This window comes from Ambystoma mexicanum, chromosome 1q, assembly GCF_040938575.1.
Source record: "Ambystoma mexicanum isolate Mex_15411 chromosome 1q, UKY_AmexF1_1, whole genome shotgun sequence".
In the NCBI taxonomy this organism is placed as follows: domain Eukaryota; kingdom Metazoa; phylum Chordata; class Amphibia; order Caudata; family Ambystomatidae; genus Ambystoma; species Ambystoma mexicanum.
Genome location: NC_090922.1, coordinates 1464334515 through 1464354108, shown reverse-complemented (window position 1 = coordinate 1464354108; position 19594 = coordinate 1464334515). Strand labels below are relative to the sequence as shown.

The 19594-nt window shown below is 46.0% G+C and overlaps 1 long non-coding RNA gene across 1 annotated transcript in view; it reads left to right on the top strand.

Moving 5' to 3' along the window:
• LOC138549686 (uncharacterized) overlaps positions 1–19594 on the top strand; it is a 268834-nt gene that overhangs the window by 129788 nt on the left and 119452 nt on the right. The window contains exon 2 of the long non-coding RNA XR_011293466.1: positions 3668–3757. This is a non-coding gene — a long non-coding RNA (uncharacterized lncRNA). The remainder of the gene's footprint in view (positions 1–3667; positions 3758–19594) is intronic.

Here is a 19594-nt window from a genome sequence, read left to right as displayed (position 1 = left end):
CTTGAACCCGCAGCCTTTGAACCGCCTGCAACTAACCCTACAGTAAGCCTCTTTGACCTAACAAATTTCATGTCCCGTGACGTTGCAGGTCAAGTCCGGGGGTTGACATACCTCATATTGATTTACGTACCCTTGTGCCTTTTGACTTGTACTGGGCGCAAGGCCCTTAAGGTAAAAGTAGCCAGGTGTGGACTGTCCTATAAGGAACTCTGGAGATTTCCGGGTAGGCACCCTGGGCCTCTTTTGTGGGGTACCTTATTTTATTTCCAAATGTTCTCATACGAAAAGGGTTGGGCATGCTGAACATTTTTAATATGGGGCCACTATGAAAATTATTTCCAGGGCCTCTTTTGCTTCCCAGTCCTCCCCTGTGTATAGTAAGAATATATATTTATTTAAGGTTTGACAAAGGACAAGAAAGCAACCAAAACCTCAGCCGCCAGTGCTGTGGCACAACACAATATCACAATTTCAAATTATTTGCATCAATTGACTGGCTTGTATTTCTACTGAACTTACATATACTACAACAAATAGGTTGAATTTAAAGACTTTACATCAGAAAACACAGAGGAGTTCTTGCACATTAACAATTAGGAAATTTAAAACAACCCCCAGTGATTGGTTGGGTTATCACAATGATCTTCTCTCCCAGCAACCCCCAACCCCAGGCATCAGTTATATATGACCCCTTGATTTGAAGGCAAGGTACAGGGAGTGGGAATACAGTAGCAAAATTGTTTTGGCTTTTTATTAAAAGGCAGGATTTGAAAAATAAACACAATGAAAAAAACTTGTTTTTTTTTTATTTCAAAGGCAAAGTTTAGGAAAGGACTCAATGGAAAAATCGTTTTGGGCTTTTTAGTTGCATAAAATGCAGAGCCTTTGGAAAATCGTGTTGGGATGCACGTAAATAAATGGGAAATTTTGTTTTGCACACTTTACATTCACTTGAATGGCAGCGTTTGAGGGTTACTTATTTTGGAATTATGGACATCCTCCTTCTGTACAGAAGACAGGGGATTCAGAAAGGTAGAGTTACCCAAGTACTTTATTGTCTATACCGGCTCTAACATACTGGGCATGAACTTTGTTAGTTTCAAACTTTAACAACGCTCATCCTGTGATTAAATAAATGGGAATTAATTGATGTAACTTCAATTCAATGTGCTATGGATCTACACAGGCTCCCCCCCTTCCCACAATTTAATGTAGAGGATTAAGGCAGGCAGTCCCCTGCACAATTCAATTTAAATGGATAGGGTGATTTTCATAGTAGAATTAATTTGAGTTAGAGTTAATAAAATGTGCCAATGGTCTTCCCAGTTTCACCCCCCTACCCGATAAGCGAGATAGAGATTAAGGCTGGCAGATTCCCAACCCCCCACCCACACTTTTGTTGGCATTTGGATTAATCTAATTTCTTAGGTGGCCTTGGTTATGGGGCATTCAGGGAAACCGCAGGGCTCCTCTGAGGACAGCAGAGATCTGGTCAAAGGCTTCGATCAAGGGTAGATAACTGCAGGCACATACATATATTTCAGTTCAATATTTTATAGCGAGTCGAAAAATACTAATCATATATCAGCACGCTCTTCCTGGGAGGAGCTACAGTTTTTATAGATTTACTCCTGAGCCGAGATAGTCACAACTCTGACCCTTCATGATTAAACCTTACTTCCATAACCTATCATCACACCAAATGTCCAATCCCTCGGAATTATGAGAAGGCCGAAATCATAATTGTCTTCATAACTCAACTTGTATACATCACACAGGATTCATATTTACCTGATACCTACAGGCTTCTCATTCCCTTTAATATGAGTCCTGGATGAGCTAACTGGGACACACGATTATATCTTTATTCAGGAAACAGGAGTCCAATGTTTTATTTAAACTTTATTTATTCTGCTTGACAATACAACAGAGAACAGGGAGCAACATGCAAGTAATCAGCAATATTATAAACAAGGTACATGGTGTGGTGGAAAGGCCTCGCAGGAACATGACAATACGTGTATAATTCTTGTAGTCAGTGAAATAGGCAACCAACCAGTCCTATAAACAGCTTAATCAGGATTAGGAACAGAGGACAACGAGTCATTGGAGTCCTCTTCCGCTTCACTAGAAAGGGAGAATAGATAGGATCGGAAAGGGGCCCAGATGTTTCTGGGTCTACATATATCAGATTGTAGGCTGGCCCAGCGTTCTTCTCTGTCAGAGGCCCAGGTGACAGCCTGGAGCCATTGGTTGAGGGTGGGGTCTCTAGGGTGAAGCCAGAGTAGCAAAATACAGTGGGTCACGAGCCGCATAGACAGAACAGCCAATTTCCTGAGATCTCGACCGAGGTGGGGGAGGTTGTGGAAGAGGCAGGTCATTGGGATAGGACAATCGAGTATTTTAGATAAAGTTGCACATATTTCTTCCCAAAACAGAGAGAGGAGCTGACAGGACCAGAGGATGTGTATATAATCAGCATTGTCCGCTCTGCACCTGGGACATTTGGAGGGCTGTTACGCTGACATATGATGCAGTCTAACTGGGGTGTAGTGGTATCTGTGGAGTATTTTGAATTGGATTAATTTAAATCTAGAGTTGAAGGAGACTTCATGAGTACGAGCGCACATGTGTTCCCACTGTTGATCTGTTATTTCCACACCTAGGTCCCTACTCCAAGTCCCCCTGAGTCTGTCCAGTGGGGGGACTGTCCTACCGTAACCTAAATTTAGACGTAACATCATAAACTGGCTTCAATCTAATGATTCCTGACTTGCTCCATCTTGTACTTGACGGCACTTGTTAACTGACACCGGTTTCCCTGACTTACTGAATACATTTGTTATCCAGTATTTTACTTAACTGCATTTTGTAATGTGCAATATGTGTCCTCAGTCCCCACCACTTATTGTAACTTGGAAGTGTCAGTAAATTTATATTTTCTGTATGTAAGTACCTAACCTGCTGTGTAACTAAGCTTTAAACCTTCTTGACCTGTCTGCGCCCGGCTACCCAAGGGTTTGGTGCGCATTATCAAATAAATAAACAAACAAACAAACAAACCGTGGATGAGGCCGTACAGCCTGGAGATCTTTCCCCTGGAGGCGGCGTTCGTCATAATCTCAGACAGTATTGAGTCGTCGGGGGGATTCAGGGGAATTCAGGCCACCTGTTCTTGAGTGACCATAGCAGACTGGCATACTGAAGCCAGCGGGAGGGCAAACCCAGCAGAGCTACCAGCAGGTCAGGCCATTCAGTGAAGATTCCTAGGGTGAAGGCGTCACGTATAGCGCTAAGGCCCGTCTCAGTCCAGTGATGTACCATTGCAGCATCCACTCGGAGATTCGGGGAAGACATTCCACAGAGGAAAGTCGCCATGGAATGGGCATGTGGTGCCTGTCTGTCTCCATAGCTTGTTCCATGACATCATCGTGGACCTGGTGGGATCCAGGGGGACTAGTTTGAAGCCTAGGGTAGGGAGAACCAAGGAGCGGATATCACGCCCACCACTGTCCAGGAGCTCGAATTTGACGTGAGGTGAACTGTGGCAATTCTAATGGTTATTATATATATGCAATAGTAAAAATTATGAGACTTCAGCCAAAAGTAGTTTTCTTTGGACTGAAAGAGATCCCAAATCTTTATTAATGAAATTCTTTCTTTTCAGAGAAAACCAGAAAAAGGATACTTCTTCTTCAATGTTCCGCCAATCTTTAAGGAGAGAGTGATCTTGGTTGTCCAGCGAGGAGTTGAAAAGGTAAGTTCTATCTGAAAGTCTCTTCTAGGGCTTATTTGTTTATCTTTGTCTTTGTTTATGTCTTTGCCTCTCCTCTTTGTTCTTTTCTCTATCTTTTAGGAGTGACCTTTCACTTTAGCACTTTGTTTCCCAATCTTTAAGGATTCTTCTCTTTTCTCCGTTGTTTGCCTTGTAAGTGTGCTCATATAGTTCAATTGTCTTTATCCTCCCTTTCAACTTAAAAAGTTCCTCTATCGTGTCGCTAGTTTTCTAAAGGGTTCTTTTCTATTCACCACTCACTTGTCAGGAGGTTCGTTTGTTTCATTTTTTTACAAAACAAATGTTCCTTTCCTTACAGAGTTCACGGTAATATGGCCTTTCCTCATTTGTTTGACTCCTCACAGTTTCTTAGCCCTTATTTCCTTTGTTAGATTTATTTTTTTACCACGTTCTTGGGGCCTGACTCCTCTTTATGTATCGGTTTTCGCCCTTTCTCGTTTCTTCCTTTTTTATGTTAACCAAACGCTCCTCCCGCTCTGTTAGCCTCTTACCAGCTTAACTCCTCCCCTTGTCACGGAGCGTTGCTTACGAGCCGGATCTTCGGTTTCGCCCCTCCTTCGGTGAACGAATGCTCGTCCTCGTCTCCGCCTCTTCTGAAGTTTAATCTCCGGCTCCGGAGTCAGCAGATCACCTGTTCCGATCACGAAGAACGTCTCTCTCCTCTTCTCACTCCGCTGGTAAGGAGCAGGTCGTCGTGGTCTGCACCTCCTCACGACATGATACGCGGCAGCATTACTGTTTAACTTTCCATGTAATACTTTGCTTGCCGTTCCGGCGTTGAACACTACATAACACTATGTAATTACTTAACGTTTATAATTTAACTCTGCGCAACGGCGCATCGGGATTCTCCCTGTCTCGCTATATCACAGCTGCTTCCTCAGTAAGCCCAGCTGAGACCGATGGGCTCGATCTCCTCCTCCTCACCACCCGTTTCCTAGGGACCGAAAACACAGGGTTAGAGGAAAGGTCCTACATGCTTTACTTCCTGCTTCAGTATCTCCGTGTCAGTAAGGCTTTATGATCCCCTTTTATAAATAAAAGAAAATCAGACTCTATAATAAGACTTGCACATTGTCACAGACCCGTCTCAGTCCAGTGATGTACCATTGCAGCATCCACTCAGGGAGATTCGGGGAAGACATTCCACAGAGGAAAGTCGCCATGGAATGGGCGTGTGGTGCTTGTCTGTCTCCATAGCTTGTTCCATGCCATCATCGTGGACCTGGTGGGATCCAGGGGGACTAGTTTGAAGCCTAGGGTAGGGAGAAACAAGGAGTGGATATCACGTCCACCACTGTCCAGGAGCTCGAATTTGACGTGAGGGGGAGAATCGCTGGATTCAAATCATAAAGATGCGAAATGAGCCTGTGAAGCGATCCAATAACTCTCAAAATAAGGGGCGCTGAACACAACCAGAGCCATTGCAGTAGCCAGTGTTTCTAGTTTCAGGTGGACTGCTCCAGAGTGCCCAGGAATGCATTGATTGACCAGGTCAGTGTCTTCAAAAATTTGCAGCCTGGCCATAGCGGTACATTCTGAAATGTATGCAAGAGTTGTGGTAAAACTATCATTTTTAGTATTGTGACCCTGGCGGCCAGCATAATTGGTAATTTGGCCTAGTCTGCAGTCTTACGGATGAGGGTGGTGAGATACTTTCCAAAGTTCGAATCATATACCGGGGTCTGGTGTCGCGCAACCACCACCCCAAGATATGCAATCTCTGTCTGGGACCAGGCTAACCCTCAGAGATCCCAGGGGGCACAGTGGTGTCAGTTAGGGGGAACAGAACGGATTTGGAACAGTTTACCTTTAGACCCGACAGCTCGCAGAAGAGGATAACGTCGTTAAGTATTAGGGCCAGATTATCTGCGGGGGAGCGTATGAAAAGGAGCGCATCGTCTGCATAGAGAAAAATGATCTCGGGGGCCCCAGACAGTCTTATTCCCCTATGTGCATGTCGCTGGCGGATCCGATCTGCCAGGGGTTCAATGGCTAGCGCAAATATTTGTGGCGAGAAAGTGTCTAGTGCCTCTAACTATTTCAAATTGGGTGGAGCAATGCGGACCCTGGCAACCGTAGAGGAATACAAAAGTTTCACCCAGAATAAGAAAAGGGGGCCAAAATTAAATTTCTCCAGGAGCAGCCACAGGAACCTCCAGGAGACCGAGTCAAAAGCTTTTTGCATATCCAAGGGGGCTGCCACGGCCTGTGCATCTGGGTCGATTCGGGCGAGGATGTTAAACAGTCGGCGAAGGTTAAGAGAAGTGGAACGCCCGGGATGAAACCCGACTTATCCGGGTGGACAACAAATGGCATATATGGTGCCAGCCGGGTGGCCGGCACCTTGGCATATATTTTAACATTGCAATTATTGAGGGCGAGAGGCCGGTATGAACCACATTGCGTGGCCGGCTTACCCAGTTTGAGTAGTACTGAGATAACTGCCTCTCGAAGTGAGTGGGGGAACATGCCGATCCCATAAGCCTCATCCCACACAGCCATCAATCGGGGAACCAGGCGTGCCTTATAGCATTTATAAAATTCAGTGGAAAGCCCGTCGGCTCCGGGCGCCTTCGCCGAGGATTATGCATCTATCGCATTGGATAACTCACCAGGTGATATTGGGCGGTCCAGTGCGTCTCTGGTCTCCGTGGATAGGAGAGAGAGCGGGAGGCTGTCTAAAAAGGTTTCGATGTTGGCCGTGGAGGCAGTGTCCGTATTGGATTAAAGCGTTTCATAAAAGGAGCAGGACTCGTCGTAGATCTCCTGAGCACGTCCCTCCATTATCCTTGCCTCAATTTAACGAGATAGCTATCAGGGAGTGATCCGAAAATGTTCTGGGCAGAGTAGTTATCTGGACAATAGTTCTCATGAATATGATAGAGACTAGCCATCTGTTGATACGTGAATGTGAGTCATGTACTGAGGAGTAGAAGGAAAAAGTCTGGGAGTCAGGGTGCGTCAGTCTCCATGCATCTACCACATTCAGCCGAGATTGCACCTCGATAATCATTTTAGCAGCTTGTGAAAGCTGGCGAACCCTAGTTCCAGATCTGTCCAGGTCAGTGTCGACAATAATGTTGAAGTCGCCACCCCAAAGTATAGGAATAAGAGGAAATCCAACTAAAAGAGAGGAAATGTGGGAGTAAAAATCGGGATCATCAATATTAGGGCCACAATATTGAGCAAAACCACCTCCCTTCCCAGAAGAGAACAGAACAGTAATACATAGCGCCCCAGGGGGTCCAAATGCATAGTTTTATATACAAATCAGAGAGACTTGTGGTTTAGTATCATAACTCTGGGTGGAATAGGTGGTGTAGTAACGCTGGGGACCCCATGACATAGCAAATCCCTCACAACCCTTAGTAAGAGTGTGAGTTTCTTGTAGGAAATGTATCTTATCCTTCTGTCGCTCAACATCCAGTTGCATTTTTTGCATTTTCGAGTTGTTACCCAGTCCCCTAACATTCCAGCTCATACATAAAATGCATTCCTCCACCTTCCAGGCGGTAGGCTAGGATCAGCAGGAGCACGGACAAGTAGGAGCATGCTCCGCAAAGTTCGAATCAGACTAGAAGGGGCTGTGATCTGACATAGTCAACCTGGAAGCATATGGCTAGTGGTGTCCTCAGTCACATGTCAAGCAGTTTTTTAAACATTATCCCTGCACCATATAGCGTGGTGCACAATGTAGAGGTAAAACAAACAAGAACAGTGAGAATCATGAAATGGAACATAGTAGGTAACAAGTTATCCCAGCAGGACTGGTGTGCTGTGGGGGAAAGACTGCATTGGCAATCCCAACACTAGTCCGATGTACTTGATCAGAATGCTTTCCTCACGAGAGAGGTCAGGAGAGTCTGCAAGAGTGGTATCAAACATCTGTCAGCTTGGGAAGTGTTCATCGATAAATTTGGAGGCCTCCTCCAGGATCGTGAAGAAAATAACTTGGCCTGCGTACTCCACCCTCAGTTTTGCTGGGTATAGCATAGAGTATTTGACCCCCAGATCTCGTAGTCATTTCTTGGCAGCTAGAAATGTTTTCTGCTCCTGTTGGATAGCCACAGACAAGTCCGGGTAAAGATGGATCTTGGCGGACCCGAGCAACAGTTCGCCTTTAGCTCTTGCCGTCCGTAGCAAAGCGTCCCTGTCCCAGTAGTTCAGTATTCTTGCTATGATGGGACAGGGGGGGCGCGCCAGGCTTGGGCTTTGCAGCCAGGGGTCGGTGGGCTCGTTCTATTGCGAATTGAGGGGACAGTTTCAGGGAATCCAGTAATGAAAGCAATATGGGTTCCACGTATTCTTCCATGGGGATGTCTATTTTGTCTTCCGGAACGCAGATGATGCAGAGGTTATTACGCCTCGAGCGCGATTCCAGGTTTTTGTTCTTCTTACTGACCACCTGGACCTGTCTGGACAGCGTGGCCACTTCTGATCGAAGAATGTTGATATCATCCTCTGCCAGGCCAACCCTAGATACCACCTCCATCACTCGGGTATCAGTTTTTTCCGTTCGGGCTTTAATGGAGCATATTGTCCCATTCATATAATCAAGTTTCGTGTAAAGGGTGGTAAACCCTTCGCGCATATAGTCCATCATTTTCTGTAGCTCTGTGGATTCAGCGGGTACTATCAGCGGTGTCTCCGCCTCAGGTAGCATCTCATTCGGCTTCGGTGTCGCCTTGGCGTACATGTTGATAGAGCTTTGCTTTTTGTTGGCCCCTTTGGTCATGGCCACGCCAGGAGGTATGAGGAGCCACCGCAGGGCACCGCGCGGCAAGGCGAATCAGAAAGGAGACAGACGTCCAGGTTGCTCACCCTAGGCCCCAGTATTAAATGTAAAAGCTGCAGGTAGTAAACCTCAGCCAGGGAATGAGACTCAGGGTTTAGCCCCCCGATTAGCAGCAGGGGTAGCTTGATATGGTGCGAGGGCCCACCGGAGTAAGAAGGTAGGTGTGCGTATTGCAGAAATGCCAAGAGATTAGTAGGATGGCGGTTGTGGGACTGTGGTGAGAGGTATTGGTACTGTGTGCATCAGCAAGCAGATCGGCCCTATACAGTATGTGGACTGTTGCCCAGTGTGGTTTAGAGTCTGGAGATCTGATTAATTCTGATAGGAGTAGCCAGCAGTTCACGCTTTGCCCGAGTTGCAATGGGTTGTGCCCTCCCCCTTACACTTCACCGCACTCAACAGAAGAAAGTCACAGTGTAAGTATATAAATCTATCAGATGGGCTATCCAAAGCCAAGACCGTATCCCCCCCGCTTCACTCAGCTGGAATGGGTCGTCTGTTTAAGATGTCGGTTCCTCTTGTCTGCAGTCGCGTAAGGAGCAGAGTGCCAGGGGGATGTATATCCCGTTTGGGGTAGAGCAGCACCTGTGGAGGGCGGGCGGTGAACTGAAGTAGCCTCAGTCCTGGGGCATTGCATCTGTTTCACTCTGTGGTGGTAAGGTATGGTGAAGCGCAAGATCCGCTGTGGCTGTTGCCCACACCAATGTGTGTGGTTTGTCACCAAATCAATCCCTGCAGGTCAAGGTTATTGGGTGGCAGAGGTCCGCGATGTGGATGCAGTGGAAGGGGGGCCAGAGCCCGCTGGGAGGACCTCGTGGAATGTGGAAGCACCCAGCAGGGCCCCTCGGGCCTTCCCGAGTCTGGTGTCTGCGCCCTGGGTAGAGCAGTCCATGCAGTGGAGGAGGAGGGAGAGGGGGCACCCCCTGGATTGGTGTCAGGGGACCGGACGTATGCAGACCCCCCTGTCTCACCCCAGCAGCGTGGGAAGGGAAACTCGTACCTGCAATCCGGGCGCAAGGGGAATCCACGTCAATGGGGCAGCTTCCAGCGTCGGGTCCCTGTGGCCTCCATGTCCTGTGGATAGCACGGTGGGCGAAGTCGTCAGTGCGGATGGCCGGACTGGGTCACGGCGTCCAGTGTTGATGGCCACGGGAGGGGCAGGATGGGTATAAGAAGGCCACCCTTATGGATCGATGTATTCATCCGGGTCCGGCGACTCACAACCAGACTTCCTCAGGAGCTTTGTAGCCCGGGGCGAAGGAGCCAGTATGAGGTATGAGGCTAGTTGTCCATGCTTGTGTGTCTCCACGGTGTCTGTTGCACCTGCCAAGAGCCGCAGCGGGCAGTGTCGCGTGGACTGGATCAGTGGAGGTGTTACGCTCACCTGGTTCCCACGGGGGCGTCGACCGGAACTGGGCCGCTGTTATTTCCACCAGCGTGACGTGTAGCGCTGAGATGACTGACTGGACTGGCCCGCTCAGCCTAGTTTGTCTGGCTCGCAAGAATATTCTTCTGCAAAGGAGAAGAGGAATTAACCACCCGTGGAATTGAGTGTCAACCCACCTTCCCCCCTCCCATTGTCTTCCCACAGATCACTCTTGATGTCCCCTCCTTAGTCTCACCTGATGGTTTGGAAGGATGAGCTCTCCATCCTGCGTCGACCGCAGGGGCGCGTTGATGACCAGTTACTTCACTGGCGTAGAGGAATTGGTGAGTTCCAGTATTGACTCTAAAGTCCAATTGTTCATAAGAGTTCAAATGTCTGCTCTTCACTCTGTCCGATTCCTTGCAGGTTGCCGATTAATCCACTCGAAGATTTCCAAATGGCACTCGGTAAGATTCAGGTAAGTCTATTATGGTTTTCCCCTTAGGGGCCGGGGTACGACGATGAAGCAGAGTTGACTGTGCCGACCAGAGATGAGGTGAGACCCCCGTGGTAAATCAGGTAAGTTTTGTGGGGGGTAACTGGTATTGTCTTTGCTTTCTCCCCTCAGGGGCCGGGGTACGGCGATGAAGCAGAGTTGACTGTGCCGACCCGAGATGAGGTGAGTACCTCCCGTGGTAAATCAGGTAAGTCCTTGGGGGGTAGCTTATATAGCCTTAGAGAGTCCCCTTGCTCACCTTGCTGTCTTTGTCTCATTAGGTGTCGGAGGGCGGCCGCGAGATGGAGAGAGCGTGATGGAATGCTGAAGTACCGCCAAGCAGGTGAGTTCAGCGCGGCGCCGTAGGAATGCGAAGCGATGCTTCAAAGACTTCTGTCTTTCAGTTCCGTGGCGAGATGGATCAGGATTCAGGGAAGGATTAAAGTTAAAACTCCTGTTCTAACCTTTATCCTTCTTGTCTTCTTGTTTCAGGAGTCCCAGAACTGAAGCGGGCGTGGCTGAAGACTGGAGCTGCTGAAAACACGGTGAGCGTTACGCTGCAGCAAGCAGAATAACGCGAAGCACGTGTGGCTGTCCGGGCGTGGTTTAAATAGCCTTGGAAGAAGATCCAGGTAAGTATTCTTCCACAGCCCCACCCAAGTAACAAAATAGTCCCTTCAGTAAAATAGTCCCTCCTAAGCCTCATTTGGCTTGAGTCTTCATGCAGCATGGTCTGCCTCAGGTGAGTATGCAGCATGGTCTGCTTCAGGTAAGTTATCAATAATGAGCCTGGCGCCCATGGCGCCAGGACTGACTTTATCTTTATGAGCCTGGCGCCATAGGCGCCAGGACTGCACCCAAACAGCCCCTAACTGGGGCTTTTGGGCATGCTCCAAGTGGCATGATGCCTGCTTCCGGGTCTGCTGGGCCTGGTCTGGTCTTCCGGGGGCAGGCATCATGACAGCAGGCTCCTCCTCCCACCAGGCCTCAGAATCCTCGCTCCTCTCGCCCGCAGGAGTCCATGCACCATGGAAGTGAGATGCAGGGCACAGCCCCGGTCGCTGCCGGCGAGCCGTCCACGGCGGATTCCTCAGGAATGGATACAACCTGGAATGCGTCAGCCAGCCAGCCTCCACACAACACTGTTAAGCACCAGTCCCGCTGCTGTTCTAGACAAAACGCAGCACTAGGCAGGATAATTATGACTGAAGTAATTTTCCCAACATGGAGCAGCACAATCAGGCGACCATTACGAACTTGCGCAACAGCGCCCCCCCTTAAAGGAGTCCAATGTTAATCAATGGCAAGGCATCCCAGGCAAGGCATCCCATATGTCCCTCAGTTTGACATAGCCCCCACCTATTCCTAAGTTTAATTTCTCCATCGTCACCTGATACGAACATCTGCTTATCTGTTTCATACACAATGTTTCATCTTCCATTAGTGGCTCTGAAGCCTTTTGTTGAGGTCGAGTCAGCTCTGAAAAGGTCATTTTTGTTGGCCACCAATGCACAGTTAATGGGGAGACCTGACCTTAATGGTCATTTCTGATGGCTGTGTTATCTACAACTCCAACAATTTGGATCTAATTCTCTGTTATTTCTTTGTATTTCTATCTGAACCAGGCCTGCTATTCCTGGTGGGCCCAGGTCTTCAGTTCAAATTTTCAAAGGCACAGTCCTTTCAGTTCAGTGGGGAAAACATCAGCTGCATCCATATTTCAAAAACTACAGCTTTAAATCGACAAGAAGTGCTAACATGTAAAATTGTAGCATTATATCTGGGCATGTTGTGTAAATTACAGTCTTTCTTGACATACGGTTTTGACAGATATACGTTCACTGTAGGTATTATTCACACATAGGCAACAAGTAGGCCTTTCCATTTGCATTTAAGTTTATTTGTGAAAAGTAAGTGTCTTTTTCCGAAATATGTCACCTGGCTTCATTTTTTAAATGTAATGCACAACTCCTCCTTGGTATTTTTCACATGCCCATCATTTCAATGTATATTTTCCCATGTGTACAGCTGCAGTTTTGAATCTGTCAAAAAGTGCCTTTTCCCAGTTTACGTGAAGTCAGCATCTGCAGCACCACATGTTATTTCTTATTCATTGGGCATATCGATCAGTTTTAAGCTCTCAGGTAGATTGCCCTTCACGTGCGCACCATTCCATTTTAGTGGAGTTTGTTAGGCCCATTTCTTTCCATTTCACTAGGCCCTATGTCAAAAAGCATGGTTTTGTACTGCATTTTATATTTCAATGGAACTCCACATTAGCCAGTGTCACTCTCACAATAGGGGCCTCGCATGGACTCTCCATCTCTGTCACTCTGGAGCTGCATTTTCACCGCACAATTCAACCATTTACCCTCTGTTTTCTTTGATCTTTTTTCATGGTATGCAGTTCTTGGGTCAACCATCTTTGATGACATGGGTTCTCTCTACTTAATTTAGCGTTAAGAGGGGCCACTTTTTGCAAACATTTGGATTTTAATAGTCTTAAAGTTTGACACTAAGTTGTCTGGGGGATCAAGAACGTTGGAGGAAAGCATAACTCGATCAATGGAGTTCTACAGATCTGTCAGGCAAATTTCATTACCATTTTCGACTCACAACTTTCGTTAATGGGCTTCTGGCCATTGGGGGGAGATCAGGCAACTGGATCTGAAAGACAATGGCATAGTGATCCGACCATATGCAGGGGATGGTGCTATCAATACGCACATCAGGATTTCTGGCCGCGGCCCAGTCAAGAGTTTTACCTTTGGCAGTGGTGGGCTCACTGTTAGACACAGTAAATTCAATGTCATTTAGGATCCCAACAAGTGTGGAGGCTTCTTTATCAGCTTTATTGTTTAGCCAGCGATTGAAATCATCAAGTAGTAACGTGGTACGATTAGGACCCTTCAAGCCTCCTAAGATTCCCAACAGATCTTCATTGAAGCTTGTTATATCAGCTGGGGGCTGACAAATTAAGATAAAGTTTAATTGTGGTCATCTTTAGATGGAGTATTTCACATTTTTGACAAGAGATAGATGCTTGAAAATATTTCAGGGCATTTTTAGCAATAATAGCCACACCCCATCCATGCCCCAAAGCACGATTATTACATGTGATAGTGTATCCATCGGGGGTTGGAAGGGAGGTCATTGGGCCACTTGTATACGTTATTCAGGTTTTATTTAAGAAGAGTATACCCAAATCTAGTTCTAGGATGTAGTCATGAATGTGTGTAGCACGGTTATTAAGGGTTCTGGTGTTTAATAGGGTGCATTTTAGAGACCGGGATTGCACAAAACTAGAAGGTTCAACAGCATCCCCATTCTGCGGGTATTGGTTATCACCAGTTATCTGGTACTCTTCTTTGTCGCCTAGAAGTGGGCAACTAGATGAAGGATGGCGGGATATTGTATTGAAAAGGAGTATTGCTCCCCAGGGACAGCCCTTATTAGCATAAATTACCCATTTCCACCCACTTACAGGTCCGCTTGTGCCAAGCAATGAACTCATGCTAGAGAAATTACACCTTCAGAATAAATTTAGCATTTCTTAGACATATAGCATAATATAACAGAACAGTAAATATAGCAGCAATTTGGAATTCAAGTTAGAGAAAATCACAAAGCTAATTAGAGAAACACAGTCTTACGTCCCTTGGATGTTATTAATAGCGCTGAGAGATCCCGGCCATCTAAAACGAACTGCTTGCTCAGCTAGCTCTGTAGAGGACAGCGCTACAGGAAGCCGCCTAGGTCATCTTCCGGGCCCTTGCTTGAAGCGAGTCCGCGGATGAATCTCTCCCTGAGTCATGGGTGCATGTGCATTTTGTAATCTCGTGCTGTCAGTCAACGTGACACACTGTCCAGAACTTTCTTAGTGCAAAACATGTCCACTGATGGAAAATCCCAACTTGCTAACTCTCCAAGATGCTCCTTTCCTCCCTCCCTTGGAGCTCATCTGCGAAAGCCCAGGAATGTTTGTTATCAGTGAGTATGCGGCAGTGCCATTCCTTCCCATGCGAAAGAAGATTTGTTTATCAAGCCTTGCAGAGCCACTGTGGCGAAGAGAGGAGCTGAAATAATATGCATTGCAATTAACCCCTAGTGAGCAAGCTTTACCGGCTAGTGTCATAGTGCCTGTACTACAAAGTCTGGCTATCCAAGCGCTATAATGCTTTAAGCACTCAAATACAGGTCTCTATTAGCCACTAAACTGGGGGCTCTGCCCTGCCTTTCTATGCACAATGCAACCTTCCTTTCCTTTGAGGCCTGCACCTTCAATGTAGCTCTTCATACTACTCAGGAAGGCGCTACTATCACAACACATTACTAAATTCATCTATAAAGATCTGTTTCAGCATTTAGCACATCCTTTGAAATAACTATTAGTCTTAGCTGTTCATGCAGCCCTCTAATGGACCTCATATGTGATATGGTTAACTCAGCATGCTAATGCACCCGCGAAATTGCATGAAAATGAAGGAAAATGAAGCTTCCTTTCCACTACAGATATATCCTCTAGGGAAAGGTTCCTGAGGGGCGGAAGAGGGGAAGGATTAATACCAGTGGTGAATGGAGAACTAACAATCCGAATCTCAAAGCTGGTTTCTGTGGGATGTGAGCTCACCTCTGGGAGTACATCAGTGCAGCATTGTGTGGTCAGGTAGCACAACAAATCCGAAACTGATAGACAAGGACTAACCATTTCTGACCCGAAGGACAGAGGGGAGTCGAGCTTCATGTTTACATATTTTGTTCTATCTCCAAATGTCTGGCTTTTTGCGCAGCTCACAGGAGGTTTACAGGAGGTCACAGAAAAAACCCATAATGAGACAAGCACCGGAAGCAGCTCAGTTTTCGGTGGAGGGATACAGATGTACACTGAAAAGGGAAAGCTTGTAACACGTAAGCACAATAGTGATAGTGTATTTAAAGAACTCACTTCTACATTACTCTGTTGTCTCAGAGTTTGATAGATTTGGAAGAGAAGACAGTTGCCACAAAGGCATGGTCCGGCATGGACCGGCGAAGATGGGCTTGCCCCAGAAGTGCTGGCGCAGAAGAAGCAGGAGATAGAGAAATACTGCCCAAATAGATCTGGGTAATGTAGTTCAAAAGGACTACAAAAACGAAAGTTACAACAAAAGAAATAATGAGAGTGCTTTTTCTCTTTGCTCCCTACTTAGGCTCATGTCAATGTGTATATATATATATATATATATATATATATATATATATATATATATATATATATATACATATATATATATATATATATATCACATATGTGCAGAATGAATGTGCATTTTTTATACGAACTGTAAATGCACATGTAAAGGCCATGTACTCTTATGCCACATGCTCTTACGACACACCCTTACAATGCACACTCTTATACTGCATGCTCTTAAGCCACATGCTCTCAAGCGATGTGCTCTGACGACACTCACGCTTATGGTGAACAATCTTATGGCACATGCACTTACACCATATGCTCTTAAGCCACACACACTCCCTTCATGCACCCGTACACCATGTGCTTTTATGCCTTCCTCTCGTAGGCCATACATTTTATGCCACATAATTACACCACACTCATATGCCACATGCTCTTACGCCATGTACACTAATGCCACATTCTCTTATTGTAACACCCGTGTAGCAGATGTACAAGTGTACATGTACACTACTTTACCTATGAAAACTAACAAAATTCAAAACTGACTTTTATGTGACTTTTCATATGTATGTGAGATGTGTAGGTGATGTAAATTGCATACATGTATGAAATATACAACTTCTACATGCTACGTACATGTATAAACACTCACACAAAAGTTAAACCTCACGTTTAGTTTGAGCTTTCATACGTAAAAGCGCCATATAACAAATGTACAGAAAATATATCTTTTGCACAAACCATACACACACATGCAGGAGATGTACATTTCATACATGTACACTAATATATGTATGAAAACTCACATCAAATTCAGGACGAACGTTCATTTCAGTTTTCATTTGTATGAGAGACGGATAGGAGATGTATTTTGTGTGCATGCATCACTCACTGAGCTGTGCACAAGTCTGGCCCATTAGACCTACATGAGAAGTTAAAACCATAACTCCCATCTCACACCCTAAGAACAAGCACTGCCCTCCTTCTAGAAATTCCAGCCGTTAACTCTGTCAGGATTGGAGGGCCCGCTTTCTCAACCTTGGCGCCAACTCTGTGGAACTCACTTACCCGTCAAATACGACACACCCAAGATTATATGACGTTCCGCAAATATGATCCCGAGCAATGTCGCCACTGAATACGCCTATTGACTCGCTACAAGCGACCCACGCCTGAAATCCAGAATATCGATCTCCTTAGATCAAAACTCCACTCAAACACTCCCCTCCTTATACCACTATGCTTACTCTCTGCTCTACACCATCACACATTTAGAGTACAGCTATACGCCTCGATCAGTTCGGCCTAGCTGCTCACATGCGAACACTACCCCATGGACACCTCATCCCTCTAATTAAAACACAGCTATGCCCCATGACAAACCGGCCTAGCTGCTCACATGAGCGCCCTTCAGGCCTAACACAGCCGGTACAAGTCTGGATGTCCACCCGCCAGACTGCACACATTCAACTGATGTCATAACCACCACACCTAACACTTGGAGGCAGCTACCATCAGGCAACTACATCAGCTGCACACATGCACCCTACTACACCTTGCTCTATCGCAACTGACCTGGACTGCGGCCCCCAAGGGCATTCAACCTACAGGCGCTTTGAGGTCATACCAATGATATATAGAGGCTATATAAATGACAAATAACATAACATAACATGTGTGAAATGTAAAACCTGTATATACCCCCTTCTACAGTTAAAAGCTCACATCAAATACAAACCTCACTTTAATGTTAATTTCATGTGTATAAGAGGTGTTAAGGGCATCCATTTCATATGACTTTACACCCAACACTCATGCACTACTTATATGCCTTTCACTCACACGCCACACACTCTTATGATATACGCCCATATGCCAAAAAGCCTACACTTATGCGTTACACACTCATATTCCAGATGCTCACATATGAAACACTCACGCAGCACTCATACAGTCATATGACATACACTGTTACTCTATACACACACACACACAACATACACACATATTACATAAACACATATGCCATACACTCATAGGTCCTATGCCAATCAGTCATACACCATACACTAACACGCCCATACGTGATACATTAATACAACATACATATAGGGCATAAACTCACATGCCATATGCTCATACACTAATGCACCATACACTCATACAGCATTCACTTATGCAAAATACACCTATATGCTGCACACCATATACTCCTCACAGAAATACTGACATTAAATATAAAAAAAAACATTTAAAAAAAAGAGTTATGGTTATGGTTAATCTAACAAAAAGTCAAGTTCACAAAGGAATAACAATGTTAAGATACAAACACTCATTGTATTACACTAAAGATTCAATCATGAAACTTGAAGTATAAACAATGACTTCATACCACAAGCCATACGACCTGATATTTGCTTGAAATATTAGGCAAGTTATATCAACACCATAGTTGGTGCACACTGTAAATTCAGTATTATGAGTTGCCCGATCGCCATGAGAAATGTGCATTTGTTTTTAGCAGTGGTATTTTACAGTCAATTCACAATGGGCCGGGGTGCCTATTTTTGATTTTTACTACAGGGCCAAAAATCACCACGTCCCCCATGACTATGAGCAAACCACTTAGCGTGGCCCCTTGCCAGGTGGGAACGGTGCATTTTAAAGAACATTTTACAGAAGTAATTTTTTAAAAGTGAAAGATTTATAGGTTGAGCTCCTCATAGAATATCTCAGCAACAGTCACCTTACCAGCTGCACTACCTTGCAGCTTCTGGATTGGGCACTGTCACTCAACTTTAAAGAATCCAGCATTGCATGGGAATCCCTGAAACGGCCGAAGGTCACTGCATTAGCAACAGTGCAGATCACGTGCATGTCTTAAAAAGCAAGTCTTGCGTTATGTGCTGCCTCATTGGCAGTGCGTGGAGTCCAATTTGGCAAGTGCAGTCGGCAACTGAAAAGTGTAGACAGCTCTCGGGGGCCGAGTCTGGTGCCTGGCCCCGTTGCTAGCAGTACAATTGCCACTTTGTCCCACTGTCCTCAGCACCTGTAGAAATCCTGACTCAACAAAAAAAAGGGAGCGCAAATGTGTTCTCTCTGTACTAATTGTACCATAGGTACTGATTACCAACACTGCTATTTACCACGAACGCGGTAATGCCAAGCTGATAGCAGCAATTACCTGGTCAGAATGTCACTCAAACTCACCCCATTGTAAGAAGCTCACTGTTTCCTGTCAAGTCTGATTTCCTACCTACTGTACGCATTTTTGTGATCAAAAGAGCATTGCTCCTTGCTATAATAAAATCAAAATAATACTGATACTGACACTGTTACCATGGGGCACAGCTGCCTATACACATTGTCAAGTGGTAAGTCCCTTTGTGAGACTGCTTTTGGAATCATCAGACCCCAAATGGTCCTCTTTTTAACTTCAGTGAGGAAACGTAAGTGAGAGCAGGACAGGTAGATCAGTCACGGTGTCTAGATCAGGACAGCAGCCTCCTCCCCCTCCACCCCCTTCCCCCCGCCGCCTTCTAATTAGCAGGTAGCGAGAGGTGTAAACATGCACTGCCCCCTTAGAACCGTCAGAGGGCGCCAAAGGATCTCAGATAGACTTGCTTTTTCCAAGGCTTCCGACGAGCATTACAAATGAACATTAACGTGAATAGAATGGAAACATTAAAATTCGCGTCGGGATTTGTGGCTATAATTCCGGCCCTGTCACAGATGGCGCCTCCATTAATAGGCGGTCATCTTTTCTGCCGGCTCAGGCCAGCTCCCAGGCCTCCCTGGAGGGGCTCCCCCTCTCCCTGGGTGAGGTATCTGGGAGGTTAGGCTAACCTTCACTTCCCCCGTTCTGAGGCAGACACCACTCTGGGTGTGATTCATCAGCCTGGCAGCCTGGGACTCGGCAGTCATGGGCTGTTTCATCTCTTCACACCTCATCTTCC